Genomic DNA, 17628 nt, shown 5'->3' on the forward strand with positions numbered 1-17628 from the left:
CAGATATACGTATAGGCTGTAGCAATCCCGATGGAACTTGATGTTCTGCCTTGACTTGCTGACATGTCAAGCATTTAGTCACATAGTCAACTATGTCCTTCTTCATACTAAGCCACCAATACTGAAGCTTCAGATCATGATACATTTTTATACTTCCTGGGTGCATAGCATAAACACTAGTATGTGCCTCTTTCAGGATATTGGCTTTCAATTCCCCATCATCTGGTACACATAATCTTCCTTTGTAGTACAGACACCCATCTGTTTTCACTTCATAATCAGTTTTCTTTCCTTCTAGGATTTTGCTCATAATAGCCTTTAGCCATCTACCTTCTGCCCATCTAAAATCTGCTGTAGCAAGTTTGGCCTCACTTGCAACTCAACCAAAATAGCTCCAACTCGAGCCAAGGATAGACAGGCATTCAATGATCTCAAAGCTGTGATAGATTTTCTGCTCAAAGCATCAGCAACTATATTTGCCTTCCCAGGATGATAGTCAATTACACAATCATAGTCCTTCAGGAACTCAATCCATCGCCTCTGTCTAAGGTTGAGCTCCTTTTAGGTTGGCAAGTATTTCAGACTTTTGTGGTCTGTGTAAATGTAGCATTTTTTACCATACAAGTAGTGCCTCCATATCTTCAGTGCAAAGAAAATTGCTGCAAGTTCTAGATCATGGGTAGGGTAATTCTGTTCATGTGGCCTAAGTTGCCTGGAAGCATAGGCGACGACTTTCCCCTCTTGCATCAATACACACCCTAACCCATTATGTGAGGCATCACTATAGACCACAAAGTCTTTCCCTGACACTGGCTATGTTAACAATGGTGCTTCTGTCAACATAGCCTTTAGCCTCTCAAAACTGGCTTGGCACTTGTCGTTCCAGCCAAATTTCACATTCTTGTGCAACAACTTGGTCATTGGAGAAGCTATTAACGAAAATCCCTTTACAAATCTTCTGTAATACTCAGCTAGCCCCAAGAAACTTCTGACCTCAATTGTATTTCTGGGAGGCTTCCATTCCATCACTGCTTCTATCTTCTTGGGATCCACTCTAATCCCATCAGCTGACATTATGTGTCCAAGGAATGCAATCTCATTCAACCAGAAGTAACACTTGGACAACTTAGCATACAGCTTTTTTTTCTCTCAGGGTTTGCAAGACAATTCTCAAATGCTCATCATGTTCTTCCCTAGTCTTGGAATACACCAAAATATCATCAATAAAGACCACTATGAACCGATCTAGGTATGGATGGAAGATACGGTTCATAAGGTCCATGAATGCCGCTGTTGCATTTGTTAGGCCAAAGGGCATCACTAGGAACTCATAATACCCATATCGGGTCCTGAATGCAGTCTTTGGCACATCTGCATCATTCACCCTCAACTGATGATAAACTGATCTAAGATCAATTTTAGAAAATACTCTTGCTCCCTTCAATTGATCAAACAGATCATCAATTCTAGGCAATGGATACTTATTCTTCACTGTCACCTTATTCAACTACTAGTAATCAATGCATAACCTCAAAGTCCCATCTTTCTTCTTTACAAATAGCACTAGAGCTCCCCATGGTGACTCACTGAGGCGTATGAACCCCTTATCCAGTAACTCCTGTAACTGGATTTTCAGTTCCTTCAATTATGTGGGCACTATCCTATAAGGAGCAATAGAGATTAGCGCTGTACCCGGCAGTGTCTCAATGGCAAATTCAACTTCCCTTTCTGGTGGTAAACCAGGCAATTCTTCAGGGAACACATCTGGGAAGTCTTTTACTGTGGGTATGTCACACAGATCTGGCTTAGCCTGCCTAGTATCCATCACATGTGCTAGATAGGCTTCACAGCAATTTTCTCATCAGTTTTCTTACAACTGTCACTGAGATGACATTGGATAAGAAATCTGTCCTTTCCCCCATAATTGTGATCTCATTACCCCTATGAGTTTTCAAAGAAATTTTCTTCAATTTACAATCAACCATTGCCTGATGACGTGACAACCAGTCCATTCCCAAAATCACGTCAAACTCATGGAAAGGCAACTCAATCAAGTTTGCTAAGAATCCATACCCCTGAATTCTTAATGGGCAACCTTTGTACACTTTGTTCACCATTACACTGTGGCCCAATGGATTAGTGACCAGGATATCTTGGTCACTCTCCCCTACTAGTATCCCCTTTTCTACAGGTAGGTTGATGCAGATGTATCAATGAGTGGATCCTGGATCCACCAATGCATGCACAGATGTATTGTAAAAGGAGAACATACCCCTGATGACGTCCGGGGCATCTTGCTCCTCCTGAGCTCTAATGGCATAGGCTCTGGCAGGTGGTCTGCCCTCAGGCCTCTCTGCTGGCTCAGATGCAGGCCTCTGTGATGGTCCCACTGCCTCAGATTTGCAAGATTTCCTACCCCATTGTGGTGCAAGAGCAGGTCTGTCTGCTTGTGTTGGAGCAGCTATAGCAGTTCTGCGTGGACAATTCCTCAACTAATGCTCTGTCGACCCACACCTTAAGCAAGCACCAGTCACTCTCCAACACTCCCCCTTATGCCACTTCTGGCAATGTGGACATGCAGAAGATGCTGGGGCTAGTCCCCTGAACCCCATCCCTGGAGAGCTGCCCACTGATGGTGTGGACTGACCTCTCCTAGGGGTGAACTGTGGCCTAAGCCTCTGGGTTTGACCTTGACTTTATGGTTGTCCTGAACTTTGTGTAGGTGGACCTTTGAACTTCTTCCCAGGTACAGGAGATGAGCTAGACTAACCCGGGCCCCTCTTCTGCTGTCTCTCTCTTCTGGTCTGCTCACTTATTCTTACTTTTTCAACTTTTATTGCAGCTTCTACTATCTTGGCGGAGTCTGTGATTCCCAAGGCAATGATCATGATCTTTATATTGTCATTTAATCCCTCTTCAAATCTCTTACACCTTTTGGCTTTATTAGGGACTATCTCCCTTCCGTAGTGGCTCAGTCTGACAAATTCCTTTTCATACTCGGCCACTGTTAGCTGTCTCTGCCTCAGGTTAATGAACTCTCTTCTTCTCTCTTCTAGGTATACACTACCCACATATTTCTTCTTAAATTCTGAGAGGAAGAAGTCCCAAGTTATTACTTCCGGCTGTACTTCACTGGACACTGTATCCCACCATTCATATGCATCATCTTGCAACAGAGATACAACAGCTTCTAGATTTTGTTCAGGAGTGCAGTGGAGTTGTTTTAAAACTCTGCCTGTTCTGTTCAACCAATTTTCAGCTACAACAAAATCATCTTCTCTCTTGTCAAAGAAATCCACTGCTCCAAATATTCTCAGTCTTTCCAGGTGTGATTTCTGTTGTGGAAGTGGTGGTGGTGGTGGCATTACCCTAGCCATTTGTCTGAAGAATTCAGCCATTTGCTGAAACATGGCCTGAGCAGGCTCTGCTGGAGCTGGCGAAGCAGGATCTCCCCTATCCCCAGTCTCAGTTACTGTAAGTGGAGCATGGCTCTCCACTTCCTCCTCAACTGCCCTCTGTGATGTAGGGTCCATATCTTATTCAAAATAACAAAGATAAATAGATCTGCATTAGTGTCACCTCGACTCTTACAAATGCAATGCATGGTATGGACTCGATCTAGGCCCAGAAACGTCTAAACCATGCTCTGATACCACTAAATGTGACGCCCCTTTCCTGTCTACAGTGTAGCCGAGCAAGATATGCCACGTAGTGTATCGGAACACCCTATTTTAATTCAATCATTTTTTTTTCCTAATTTATTATTTTTTTGCTTTTTCATAGTTATGAAGTAAAATTTATGAAATATAATTCATTTAAGTCATTTATTGAAACTATAATTTATTTGAGGTTTCGAAAATTTTATAGAAAATCCAGCAGAGTACTGGCTAAAAATGTAAAAAGCAGTTATTCGGAACCTATGAAAAACACTTCCAAAATTTTCAACCAATCCCAAACTCCATTTAATCATCAAAATCTCAATATTTTTCAACAATATTTCCATTTCTCAATCATTCATTTCTCATGGTATTCATATACAAGCAATAAATAAATACTCAATTTTCCATTCATAAACACAATTTTCACTATTTACATTAACATCAAAATACATTACATAAGTTTCAATTACACATGAGAAAATAAAAGTTAGTTACAAAAATCAAAATGAAACCTAGTGTCCTACCAATGCACTGAAGATGGTGAGGTGACACGGACACTAAGCAGAGCTGCAGGAGGTTTCACCCAGTCTGTGGTCTACTGGGCTCTCGGTCAATATCTCCAAAACCTACACGTGGCAAAAGCAACGCGCTAAGCAATAATGCTTAGAGGTGCCAATAATAAAATAAAAAGAAATAACAGGAAGTAAATATGCAGTGCATGTTTTGATGTCTTATGCAGACAATTTTCTTTCGATCATTATTGATAATCTTATTTATTATGTACTTGTTCTATTCATTATTTCATTAAATTTGTTCACTTTCATCTTTGGGTGCCCAAGTAACCTATACTGGATGACTGGACTGAATAAATGAGTAAACTGGCACTGGGTATCAAGTACCTCGGGCCGTCACACCATCGGTCACATATGTATCTCCCGGTGTGCAACAGAACAACTAATAAGCTATAATAACATTAAGCACAAGGCCAAGTATCAATATAATGTTAGAATGAATAAAAGCCATGAAATCACATAATGACATAATGCCATGTGCAGTACTGCTAACTGAACCCTATTGGCATGCCAACCTATCCAAACCAATCTTGCTAGGTGTACTAGGGCATGTTACACTTTTAAATTGTACAATTCTTGAAATTTAAGTTTAGATATTACTATTCATTTCATTAGTCAACAAAAATGTTGACTTTTGCATGGATAATAGGTACATTGGTTATAATATTCCCAACATACCACATTTTGCATTCTAAAATTGTTGGTATTGATTGCCAATACCATTTCTAAGCTTAATGCTAATTGTTCAAAATTTTCAGATTTCAAGCTTTGTGTTTACTATTCCACTAGTCATTTTTGTAATGGGAATTTGGCAAAATGATCAGCATAAAAGTTGTTCCTTATTTTGTCTAGTTATATTTCCTTTTTTGAATCACTCCATTTGGAATTTTGTAACTTAAGTTATGGCCTAAAAACCACAATTGGCAGGATTGTAATTTTTCCAGAATTTCTGGACTGACTAAATCTACAATACTTTGAATAGTGATTGCAACTCACTTTTTAAATATGTTCTGATCATAATTTGGGTTAGGTTTCTTCATGAAATTTGTAGATCTATAACTCAGCTTGTTTCTGGTAAAATTTCAGGTCAATTGGATGTTTCTACACTGAGTTATGGCCAAATGACCAAACAGTGTTCATTTAGTCATTTTGCCCAGGCAGAATGCAGATCACCCGGATTAGGGCAAGCTTTTGGTCAACTTGATTTAGTTTTCTGGACATGGTTTCTTCACTAAAGTTGTGCCATTATGTGTCTAGTTTCATGTCCAATTGTCCTTGCACCAATTGAACCTCTACAATTCATGTTATTACTGCCCAAACCTGCTGGACTCATGCTCAGCCCTATAGGTCACCAAGGGCAGCCACACCAACTTCATTTCCCACTACATAAACCACTTCATTTCTCATTCACACATAACCAAATGGTCACTAATTGACCATTAAAACTTAATTTCACCATTACATGATCAACATCTCAATTTTGGGTCCAAACCCTAGCTCTACCATTTCAATTTTTCAAACACATACAATCAATGGATCAATTCATACTCCTAATGATGCATATACAAGTTTAAAGAATTAATTAACACTAACCTTTGTTGGAGAGTTTCCCTAGCTTATAAAACTTCTTGATTTTTCTTTCTTTTTACTGCCCAAAGCTTCCTCAAGGTGCTAGGTTAATTTTTTTTGTGAAGAAGGCTAGGATTTTGGGGTGAGATTTGGTGAGGTTGGGAGCTTGGGTGAGCTTTAATGGAGTTTTCCTTCCTCTCTCTCTCTCTCTCTCTCCATGTTTTTGGCTTCCCCAAAGGTTGAAGAAGCAACTGATTTTTCTTTCTTTTTTTCTGCCCATTAAGTCATTTTAAATATATTAATACCATGTGTCAAAGTTTGATTGGGTGGGAGGATTTTTAATAACATCATAATGATGTCATAATTCCAATTCTTTAATTTTCTTTCCTTTTCTTGTCTACTAAATTTCAATTTAATTTTTAGCAATATTTATTCACATTTTATGTCGTAATAATTATTTACTTAACTGGACAAGTCGGCCAAAAATCATCTCTGAAGACGAAATAACCAAAATGCCCTCCGTTTGGCGTAACAGACTAAAATTATTTGTACCAATTGAAAAATTTTTCTAAACCTTTTCTTGGCATTCTAATGCCATAAAACCCTCAATGACCCTTCTCTGGAGTCCCAAAAATTATTTTATGAATTTTTCCCGGGTTTAGGGCTCCTAGTTGCGAGAACCGCAACTTCCTACTGGTTTACCCATCGTTAGGGCACCGGCTCATTTAACTTGGTTGTATTTTATTTCTAAAATTTTTCTTAAATTTTTCTTATTAATATTTGAGTTAATTATGGTTCCTCACTTTAGTTTAAATATTTTTCTGGATGTTCTAGCTATCCGGACCGATACTGGTCACCGGAACAGTAGAATGTATGGAGTTGCTACAGGGAGGGTGTTATAAGGAAGCTTTAGGCAGCAATTTGAAGAAGAAAAAGTGAAGTTAGAGCTTAGAAAAATTCTGCACCCAAAGAGGTTAGTGCCTATACTCACTTCCATATCTTTTAATCTTTGTTAGGAAGACAAATTAAATGAGAATTTATTGTAAAATTGAACAAAACAATTATATTGAAGTGTGTATGAAAATTTGCAGCCATGGGAGAAGAATGAGATTTATTGATTTGTATGACTTGAATTGTTTAGAAGTGGTTTGTGATGAGATAGCTTGAGTTAGATGTTGAACTATGTGTATTGGATGTGTTAGATGACATGAAAAGCATGAAATGGACACTTTGGAATTAGGGTTTGTGAAAAATTAGAGTTTTGCTTATGAAATGGTATATTAACCTTGTAATGGTCAATTAGTGACCATTTGAATTTGTGTGAGGAGGAATTGAAGTGAGTAAGGATAATGGAGTTGAGTTTAGGCATGCTGCCCTTGGTGACCTGCAGGACTGGTTATGAGTCCAGCAGGTTTGGGTAGCCATAAATGGAGTTGTATAGGTTTAATTGGTGCAAGGCCAATTGGACATTAAACTAGAAACATAATGGCACAACTTTGGTGAAGAAACCCTGCTCAGAAAACCAAACCAAGTTGACCTAAAAATTACCTAATCCGGGTGACCAACATACTGTCCCTGAAAAATGACCAAATAAACAATGTTTATTCAAATGGTCATAACTTAGTGTAGAAAAGTTCAATTGATTTGAAATTTTACCAGCAAAAACCTAAGACATATCCCTACAACTTTCATGAAGAACACAATCCAAATTCTGATCATAACCTAGTCAAATTGCTAACCAAACTTAGGTCACCAAATCTAGTAGAACCAAATTGCCCAGAAATTTTGGGTACAGGTTACTCCGGCCAGTTATGGTAAAATGACCATAACTTGAGCTACAAAACTCCAAATGGAGTGATTTAAAAAGGGAATTAAATAAGACACAATAAGGAACAACTTTGATGAAGAAAAGTTAGCCCATTTTCCACTGTAAATTTGTCCAATGAAACAGTAAACTTAGGTAATCAAAACTGAAAATTTAGAAATGCATCTAGGGGACTTTAAATTGCAATTGGCAATTAATACTAGCAAATGTAAAACTCAAAATGTGGGATCTTGGTAAAATTAGAATTAAGATATCCATTAAGTATGAAAAAGTCAACATTTTGGTTGACTAGTAAGGTGAATAGTAATCAAAATTATTAGCAAACTAAGATGAAGACCTAGAATCAATTCTAAGCTTAAATGCTTAGAATTATATGACAAATGTGGACTATGCATCCTAGTCAAAATTGTTAAAGAGAAATTAAGGCCATAAATTTAAAATCTATGAAATATTCATGGACTGCTTGAAACATTAAAAGTAAGTCACCTAATTGATGTGAATAGGTAGTTAGGGCTTATATGCCCATCACAAATAGAATTCATAAAATGTATAAATGAGAAAGGAAAAATGTTTTGAATACAAAGGTACATGTGAACCATTGTTTTGAATTGTGATCAATATGAATAACATAATGAATGAATAAATGAACCATATTAATGTATGAATGAGACATTAGTTCTCATTATTATAGAAAGGAAAAGTACTTTGAGTACAATGATATAAAAGGATAATTGATGTGAATTGTGATCATATGTATGATCAAATGAATGTATACATTATAATTGAAAATTATTATGAAATATTGAAGTCATAAAACACAATATATTAATATTTAAAGATATTATGTGCCCTTATATTGCCTAGACATGTGTGTCAGATTGGATAGTTTGGCATGCCAATAGGGTATTATTTTAGTAGTACTGCGAAAGGCTTTATGTCTATATTAATGGCTTTATGCCTGTATTCATGGCTTTATGCCCGCATTCATGGCTTTATGCCTGCACTCATGGCTTTTATGCCCGATTATATGTTATCATGGCTTTTTAGCCATACTGACTGCATACGTGGTTGACGTTCTGTGTCCCATGGTATGACGACCTAAGGCACTGCGGTGTCCAGTGCCAATGACCAGTTATCCAGTTTAGTCAGCCTGTCGTAGGTTACTTGGGCAGTCTAACTTATTAAAATAAGTTATGAATATTAGCAATTAAAAATGCTAGAAAGTAAATAAATGAGAAGAAATTGTGAAATAATTTAGATTAGCTTCAAAAATTTGTTCCTTAGAATGATTTGAAGTAAATTAAACTAGTTTTAAAAATTTTAAATATTACGAAATGATTGTAAATAACTTAGAAAGTATCAAGGAAGTGATAAAAAGACTAGTAGAAGAATTATAACTTAAATAAAATTACAAATGTGATTTTCATAAGAATATAAGCATAAGTATAAATTTTAGATTTATTTGCACATTATATAAGTGATTATTGTAAACATATGAAAGAAGTGATTCTAGAAAGCAACATAAATGATGAAATATATATTGTATAGAAAACTTCATATGAACCCAGTAAAATTCTTGAGTATAGAAAATATGCTCTAATTATTTTTACTTGTTATATTATTTCCTTGTTATATTATTGCACCACTAAGCAGCAATGCTTAGCGTGATGAATTTGTTTCCTCGTGCAGGTACTGAAGTTAAAGCCCAGTGAATACTAAACAGAGATTTTGGAGTCTGATCTGCAGAGTGTTCGAGGTTGTCACCTCCTCAGCAATGCATGTAGATAGGGCCCATATAGATCATATTATGTATTTTGTACATTATAATTAGTTATTATTTGTAATGTAAACTATGAATTGTATGTTGAAATATAGATTATGGAACTGTAATTAATTTGTAAATCATGTAAATTAATAAAACTTGAGAACTTATATATATAAATTGTGCATGAATGGAAATGCATGAAAATGAATATGAAATTGAAATATATGAATGAGATGTGAATAATGAGAATAATTGATGAGATTTCATTTATTGCTTGAAATTTTCAAATAGGTAAATAGTAAAATACGTCAATTAGTAATAAAATAGGGGAAACTCCACTGGTTTCTCCTTAGAAAAATAATTGATATTAAAATATAACGAGATCAAATTATTAAATGAATAAAGTAAGATAAGATAGGGTACTCCAGCACCGAATATAGCACACTTCGCTCGGCTACACTGTAGTCGGGTTAGGGGTGTTACACCAGGTATAACAAATTCCTTGAAGAATTATGCACTACGTGGCGCAAGTTGAGTACTAATGAGAAGATCAGTGAGGGGAAAAATGTGTCGGCATTAGTTCAACGAAAATTACCCCCTAAGTGTAAGGATCCAGGTTCGTTTTCTATTCCCTGCAAAATAGGTGATTCTAGATTTGAAAGTGCAATGGCAGATTTAGGAGCATCTATTAATGTAATGTCAAATTCAGTTTTTCAAACTTTAAATTTGGGTCCTTTGAAAGAAACCAGTGTCATTATTCAGTTAGCTAATCTTTCTAATGCTTACCCATTAGGAGTAGTTGAGGATGTGTTGGTGCAGGTTGGAAGATTGATTTTTCCTGTAGATTTTTACATTTTGGATATGGAGGATAGTGTTCCCACATCAAAGTCAGCTTTGATTTTATTTGGAAGGCCTTTCCTAAAAACTGCCAAGACAAAAATTAATGTGGATGATGGTACCTTAACTATGGAGTTTGATGGAGAGACTGTCAAATTTAATATCTTTGATGCCATGAAGTATCCTGTTGATGACCATTCTATTTTTTCTATTGATGTTGTTGATACATTTGTGCAGGATGTTTTTTAGTTAAGCAAGAAGGATGAGTTAGAAGTGGTGATTAGTCAAGGAATTCAAGAAATCAATATCAATCAGCCATTAAGTGTAGAGGTTCAAGAGGCAGTAATGGCATTATAGTCACTACCTCCTGCTCCAAAAAGGTATGAAGTATCAAAGATTGACTTACCTGTATCTCACACAAAATTATTACCTTCTATGGAGCAGGCACCAGTTCTTGAACTCAAGTCTTGTAACACCCCTATTTGCATAGCCTGGCACATTTCACTATTCGGGTGATCGGTGTCGGTCTGGACAATTAAGGGGATTAGAACCACATCTAAGACAACTAGATAAGCCCTGAAAACAAATAATTAGTAATTGTCAAATAGTTAAGTATAAATAAGAAAAAAAGAACACAAGAAGTTAAATGAGCCGGGAGTCACAGCGATGGGTGACCTTCTCGGAAAGGACTATGAGGTCTGTCTAAACTCAAATTTCGAACCATAAAATGTGACGTCGAGGCCCTTAAGACTATTGTGAACACAGTGAAAAAGAGAAAATCATGAAAAAGAATTGTTAAGTAGGTCAAATAATTTGGTCTGTGATCTGAAAGAAATATTGAATTACTTGCAAACCGGATCGAACCGGCAAGGGGCAATTTGGTCAATTTACCCCTATAGCTGATTCCTGACCTAACTGAACAATAAAATAGGAGAAACAAAAATGTCAGAAGTGAGAATTAAATTAAAGAACTAAGGAAAAATAAATAAAAAAAAAAAAAGAAAAGACAATTAAGAGAAAAGAAAAAGATTATTACATCATAGATGACATCAATTATGATGTCATAATTGAATTTATTTTTCCTACCAATTTTGACTAAGTTAAAATCATAATTAAAGACCTAAATGACATAAAAAAAAAAAAAAAGAAAATCATTTCTTCTTCTTCTTCAAAAAACGTCCCCATCTGTCTCTCACTTTTCTCTCCCAAAAACTCCATTGAAACCCCATTTCCAAGTTTGCATAACTTGATTTTAACCTCCCAAAGTGAACCCTAAACCCTAAAAAGCTTGCTATCTCAACTAGACAAGAGGATTGAAGAAGAAAAAGGGAGGAGAAAAAGAAAGAATTGAGGAAGTGGAACATCAAAGTTGAGGTTAGTAGTTTAATTTGAAATTCTAGTTTAATACTTGTGCTTTTAGTTCACTTAACCTAGAAATTAACTTAAATCCAAACAAAAATAATTATTGAGGGACCAAATAGAAATTCTTCCAGCTAGGATTAGGGTTTGATATGAATGAATTTGATGGTTTTGAATGGTTATTTCAGGTAAATTAGGTGTGTAGAACATGAATACACACTTTCAATTGCATTAGATTGAATTTTATGTGTAGCTAGGGTTTTGAACTTGTGAAAAATTGAAGAAAAATTTGAGAATTGGCCAAATGATGTCATTGACCTTATTTGAGTTGAGAAATGGTCAATTGTGACCATTTTTAATGTGTATGAATTGTAGGAAACAAGTTTAAATTCAGATTGGTGAGGGTCAATCTACAGGCAGCTTGACCTAGGTCCCTTTCAGGGACTAAAACTAAAAATTTACCAACCCAATTTGTGTGAGACCAATTGGGAATGAAACTAGACACAAAATGGCACATTTTTCATTCAGGAATCATGCCTAGAAAGTGACCATAACTTAGTGAACAAATTGGCTAAATTGAGATTAGGCAAACTGACCTGTATAAAAATGACCAAATGAACAGTAGTTACACAAATGACCATAACTTGGTCTAGGAAGGTCCAAATGACCTAAAATTTTACCAGTAGAAATATTAGACATAGACCTACAACTTTCATGAAGAAAACAAACCCAAATTTTGATCATACCTGTTTGAAAATCCACTTGAAGTCAACCACAAAAATTGCCAAAATCCAGAATTTGCCCAGAATTCTGGGTAACACCAAATCCGGCCAGCCATTTTCAAATGGCTATAACTTGAGCTACAAAACTCCAAATGGAGTGATTCAAAAGGAAAATAAAGTTAAGACAATAAGGAACAACTTCAATGAAAAAACTTAGCCAAATTTCTACATCAATATGACCAATGGAACAATACAAAATAGAACACCGAAACTGAAAATTTGAAATTTGTGCCTAAGAGACTTGAAGTTTGAGAAAACAACCAAAACCAACAAATTAGGTAACCAAAATGTGGTATGTGAGTGAAACTAGAATTCCCATACCTATTAAGCATTAGAAAGTCAACAAATGGACTTGAATAATATCGTGAATAGTAACCCCGAAATATAAATTTTAAAGAACGTCAAGTTTAGTATATTAAAGCTAGGTATAAGTAGATTTGAATTCATTTTTGGATTTATGATAATTTATGGTATTGAAACACTATAAAACTATGTGCTTCAGTTGAAAAGAATACCAAGAAAGAACCCGAGGCATCGAGTCAAGGCTAAGAGACGACTCGCATAAGGTTTGTGCACAATATCAATATTATTTAAAATTCACTTACAAAGTGCATGAAATGAATTACTTATATTGCAAATGAGTATTATGCTTTTGACTTAAATTATTGAAAGTTTACTTGTATGTGTTTGAAATGGCAATAAATGTTTAGTAAATTGTTAAGATAGTTTTGAAACCTAGTGTCATGACCATATATTTGAATACCTCACTAGCATAACTAGTCAGAAGAAATAGTTTCGAATTTTGATTCCTTCTCTGGCTGAAGTGTTGATGTGTGTGCCAGTAGAAGAAGAAATTGAATGGATATCCATATATTTGAGCTAGCTAGCCTTGTGATGTGATTTCTCATAAGCCTCTGGCTATTGAGATAATTATTGTTTCGAATGGCGTGATATAACTGTGTGTTTTTATGAAATTTGTTTGAGACTTTCGAAATGAAATTGTTTGGATTAAAAGCTTATAAATCATGTTTTGTATTTATTGCTCATATTCAGTTCAGTTTTTGAATAAGTATGATTTAAATTATGCATAAAGGTTATTTTAGTATGTTGTGCACCACTAAGTCATAGTACTCAGCGATGGCTGTTATTGCTGTTGTATATATAGAGACTAGAGGAGCAGCAGAGTGAGTTACTGAGGATCGTGGAACCACCTTTCTTGAAGTTTTATTGAGTATAAGTTTATACCCTGAATCTAATGTTTATATTTGTGTATGTAACTGTATGTATATGTAAAAACTGGTCATGAGCAGTTATATAGAGTTTGTAATAATATTAGTTTGGATTTTTCTAATGTAAATTCTGGATTGATGAATGTAAATTGTTTTAACTTTAATGAAATATGAATGAAGTTATTTTGTTTTAATTTGAATGAAATTACTTAGTATTATTTTTTATGATATTTGAATTGGAAATTATTAATTTGAATTTTGGAGTTTGAGAAATGATGTGGTAGTTGTTGAGTTGATGAAATAAATCATTGAAAGTGTTTTTATAGGTATTTGAAGAACTGTTTTATTAAAATACAGACAGCACTCTGCCGAAATTTTTCTAAAATTTGCGGACAAATAAAAAGGGACAAAAATTTTAACTAGTTTTCAAACTCTAATTAAATGTTTTAATACCTATTAGAAAATGCTCACCATTTCTAAAAAGTAAGAAAATGATTTTAAAATCCCTTGTAGGGTACTTAATGAGTTACCAGTAGGTGAAGTTCGATAGTTCATTAGGTATTCTACGGGATCATGTTATGCCTTATAGAGGGGTAAGGTGTGACAAGCCTTTACCTGAGCATTTGAAGTATGTTTACTTGGGAGACAATAAGACACTTCTAGTTATCATCTCAAGTAATTTAACAAAGATTCAAGAAGATAGATTGATTAGAGTTCTGAGAATACACATGGAAGTAATTGGATGGACAACAGCTAACATCAACGTTATAAGTCCATCAATGTGCATGCACAGGATTTTACCAGAGGATGAGGCTAAACCAAGTAGAGAAGCTCAAAGGATATTGAACCCATAGATGATGGAGGTTGTGAAGAAGGAGATTTTAAAGCTACTGGATGCAGGAGTTATTTACCGAATTTCAGACAGCAAATGGGTAAGTCCAATCCAAGTAGCGCCAAAAAAATCAGGAGTCACTGTGGTAGTAAATCAAGATAATGAACTTGTTCCAACAAGGATTCAGAGTGGATGGTGAATGTGCATAGACTACCACAAGCTAAATTCAACAACAAGGAAGGACCACTTCCCACTGCCATTCATTAATCAGATACTTGAGCGTAGGTAAGTCTTATTTATGTTTTCTCAATGGCTTTTCTGGATATAATCAAATTGTGATTGCACCGGAGGATCAAGAGAAGACTACCTTCACTTACCCTTTTGGAATTTTTGCTTTTAGAAGGATGCCCTTCAGGCTTTGTAATGCACCTGCCACATTTCAGAGATGCATGATGAGCATATTTTCATATTGCATTGATACTTGCATTGAGGTCTTGATGGATGATTTTACTGTGTATGGTGATTCATTTGATGCATGTTTACATCATTTAACTTCTGTTCTTGAGAGATGCATTGAGAAAAATCTTGTTTTGAATTATGAGAAGTGTCATTTTATGGTGGAACAAGGGATTATTTTAGGACATGTTGTCTCTAATAGGGGTATTGAGGTGGATAAATCTAAAATTAATTTAATTGTGAACTTACCCTACCCCACAACTGTGAGAGAAGTACGCTCTTTTTTTTCTCATGCAGGTTTCTATTGTAGGTTCATTAAGGATTTCTCTAAGATAGCATTACCTTTGTCTAGACTCTTGCAAAAAGATGTTCCTTTTGAGTTAAGTGAAGAGTGCAAGGAGGCTTTTGACAAATTGAAATTTACATTGACATCACCCCCTATTATCCAGGCTCCTGATTGGACTATACCATTTAAAATTATGTGTGACATAAGTAATTATGCAGTGGGAGTAGTTTTAGGGCAGCGTGTTGGGAAGCTCTTTCATGTGATTTATTATGCATCCAAAACACTCAATTCAGCTCAGCGCAATTATTCTACGACCGAAAAAGAGTTTTTGGCTATAGTTTTTGCTGTTGATAAATTTCGATCATATTTGCTTGGTTTTAAAATAATTATCTTCTCTGATCATGCAGCGTTGAAGTATCTCTTGGTAAAGAAGGAAGCAAAACCAAGGTTGATTAGATGGATCCTTCTGCTGCAAGAATTTGATCTTCAAATAAAGGATAGGAAAGGAGCTGAGAACCTGATAGCAGATCATTTGAGCAGGTTAGTGACACAAAAAGATCCACTTCCTTTGTAGAAACTTTTTCCTAATTAGCAGTTATTTAAATTACAAGGTATGATCCCTTGGTATACTGATTTGGTGAATTATTTGGTTACTAAGGTTGTACCTTTTGATTTGAGTAGAGCTAACAAAGAGAAATTGAAAAGTGAGGCTAAGTATTATGTGTGGGATGACTCGTATTTGTAGAAATTTTATTCATATCAAATTATTAGGAGATGTGTTCCTGATAATGAGATTCAATCTATTCTTGCTTTTTGTCATGCCTATGAATGTGGAGGTCATTTTGGACCCAAGAAAACACTGGGGTTCAAACGCCCCAGTGTGTCACTGTGAGGATCTCCGGTACTATTTGTAAAGAAGAAAGATGGGACACTGAGGTTATGTGTTGACTACTGCGATTAAACAGTATGATGAAGAACAAGTATCAGTTGCCTAGAATTGATGATCTGTTTGATCAGTTGAAGGGAGCCGGTGTGTTTTCTAAGATTGATCTCAGATCAGGGTATCATCAGCTAAGGGTTAAGGATGCAGATGTGCCTAAGGCTGCATTTAGAACCCGGTATAGGCATTATGAATTCCTAGTGATGCCATTTGGGTTAACAAACATTCCAGCAGCTTTCATGGACCTTATGAACCGTATCTTCCATCCATACTTAGATCGGTTCGTAGTGGTCTTCATTAATGACATCCTGGTGTATTCCAAGGATAAAGCAGAACATGATGAGCATTTGAGAATTGTTCTGCAGACTTTAAAAGAGAAGAAATTGTATGCTAAATTGTCCAAGTGTGAGTTCTGGTTGAATGAGATTGCATTCCTTGGACATGTAGTATCAGCTGAAGGGATTAGAGTGGATCCCAAGAAGATTGAAGCAGTGATGGAATGGAAGCCTCCCAGAAATACAACTGAGATCAAAAGTTTCTTGGGGTTAGCTGGATATTACATAAGATTTGTAAAGGGATTTTCCCTGATAGCTGCTCCAATGACCAAATTACTGCACAAGAATATGAAATTTGACTGGAATGACAAGTGTCAAGCCAGTTTTGAGAGGCTGAAGGCTATGTTGACAGAGGCACCAGTGTTAACACAACCAATGTCTGGAAAAGACTTTGTAGTCTACAGTGATGCCTCACACAATGGGTTAGGGTGTGTACTCATGTAAGAAGGGAAAGTGGTCGCATATGCTTCCCGGCAGTTAAGGCCACATGAAAAGAATTACCCTACTCATGATTTGGAGTTAGCAGCAATTATCTTCGCATTGAAGATATGGAGGCATTACTTGTATGGGGAAAAATGCTACATATACACAGACCATAAGAGTCTGAAGTATCTGCCAACCCAGAAGGAACTTAATTTGAGACAGAGGCAGTGGATTGAATTCTTGAAAGATTATGATTGTGTAATTGACTACCACCCTGGGAAGGCAAATGTAGTCGCTGATGCTTTAAGCAGAAAATCTATTGTAGCATTAAGATCTCTGAATGCCCAACTATCCTTAACTCATGATGGGGTTATTTTGGCTGAGTTGCAATTGAAGCCAAATCATTATACAGAGATCTGAGGATGGGCAGAAGACAGATGGGAAATTAATGGCTGTTATGGGCAAAATCACTGAGGGGAAGGAAACTGAATATGAAGTGAAGGAAAATGGGTACCTGTACTATAAAGAAAGAGTATGTGTACCGGATGATAAAGAGTTGAAAACTAGTATTCTGAAAGAAGCACATAATAGTGTGTATGCTATGCACTCAGGAAGCACAAAAATGTACCATGACCTGAAACTCCAACACTAGTGGCCAGGTATGAAAAAGGACATAGTTGACTATGTAACTAGATGCTTGACATGTCAGCAAGTCAAAGCAGAACATCAAGTTCCATCAGGTTTGTTACAGCCCATAAA

The sequence above is a fragment of the Hevea brasiliensis genome, chromosome 5 (assembly GCF_030052815.1).
Source record: "Hevea brasiliensis isolate MT/VB/25A 57/8 chromosome 5, ASM3005281v1, whole genome shotgun sequence".
Taxonomy (NCBI): domain Eukaryota; kingdom Viridiplantae; phylum Streptophyta; class Magnoliopsida; order Malpighiales; family Euphorbiaceae; genus Hevea; species Hevea brasiliensis.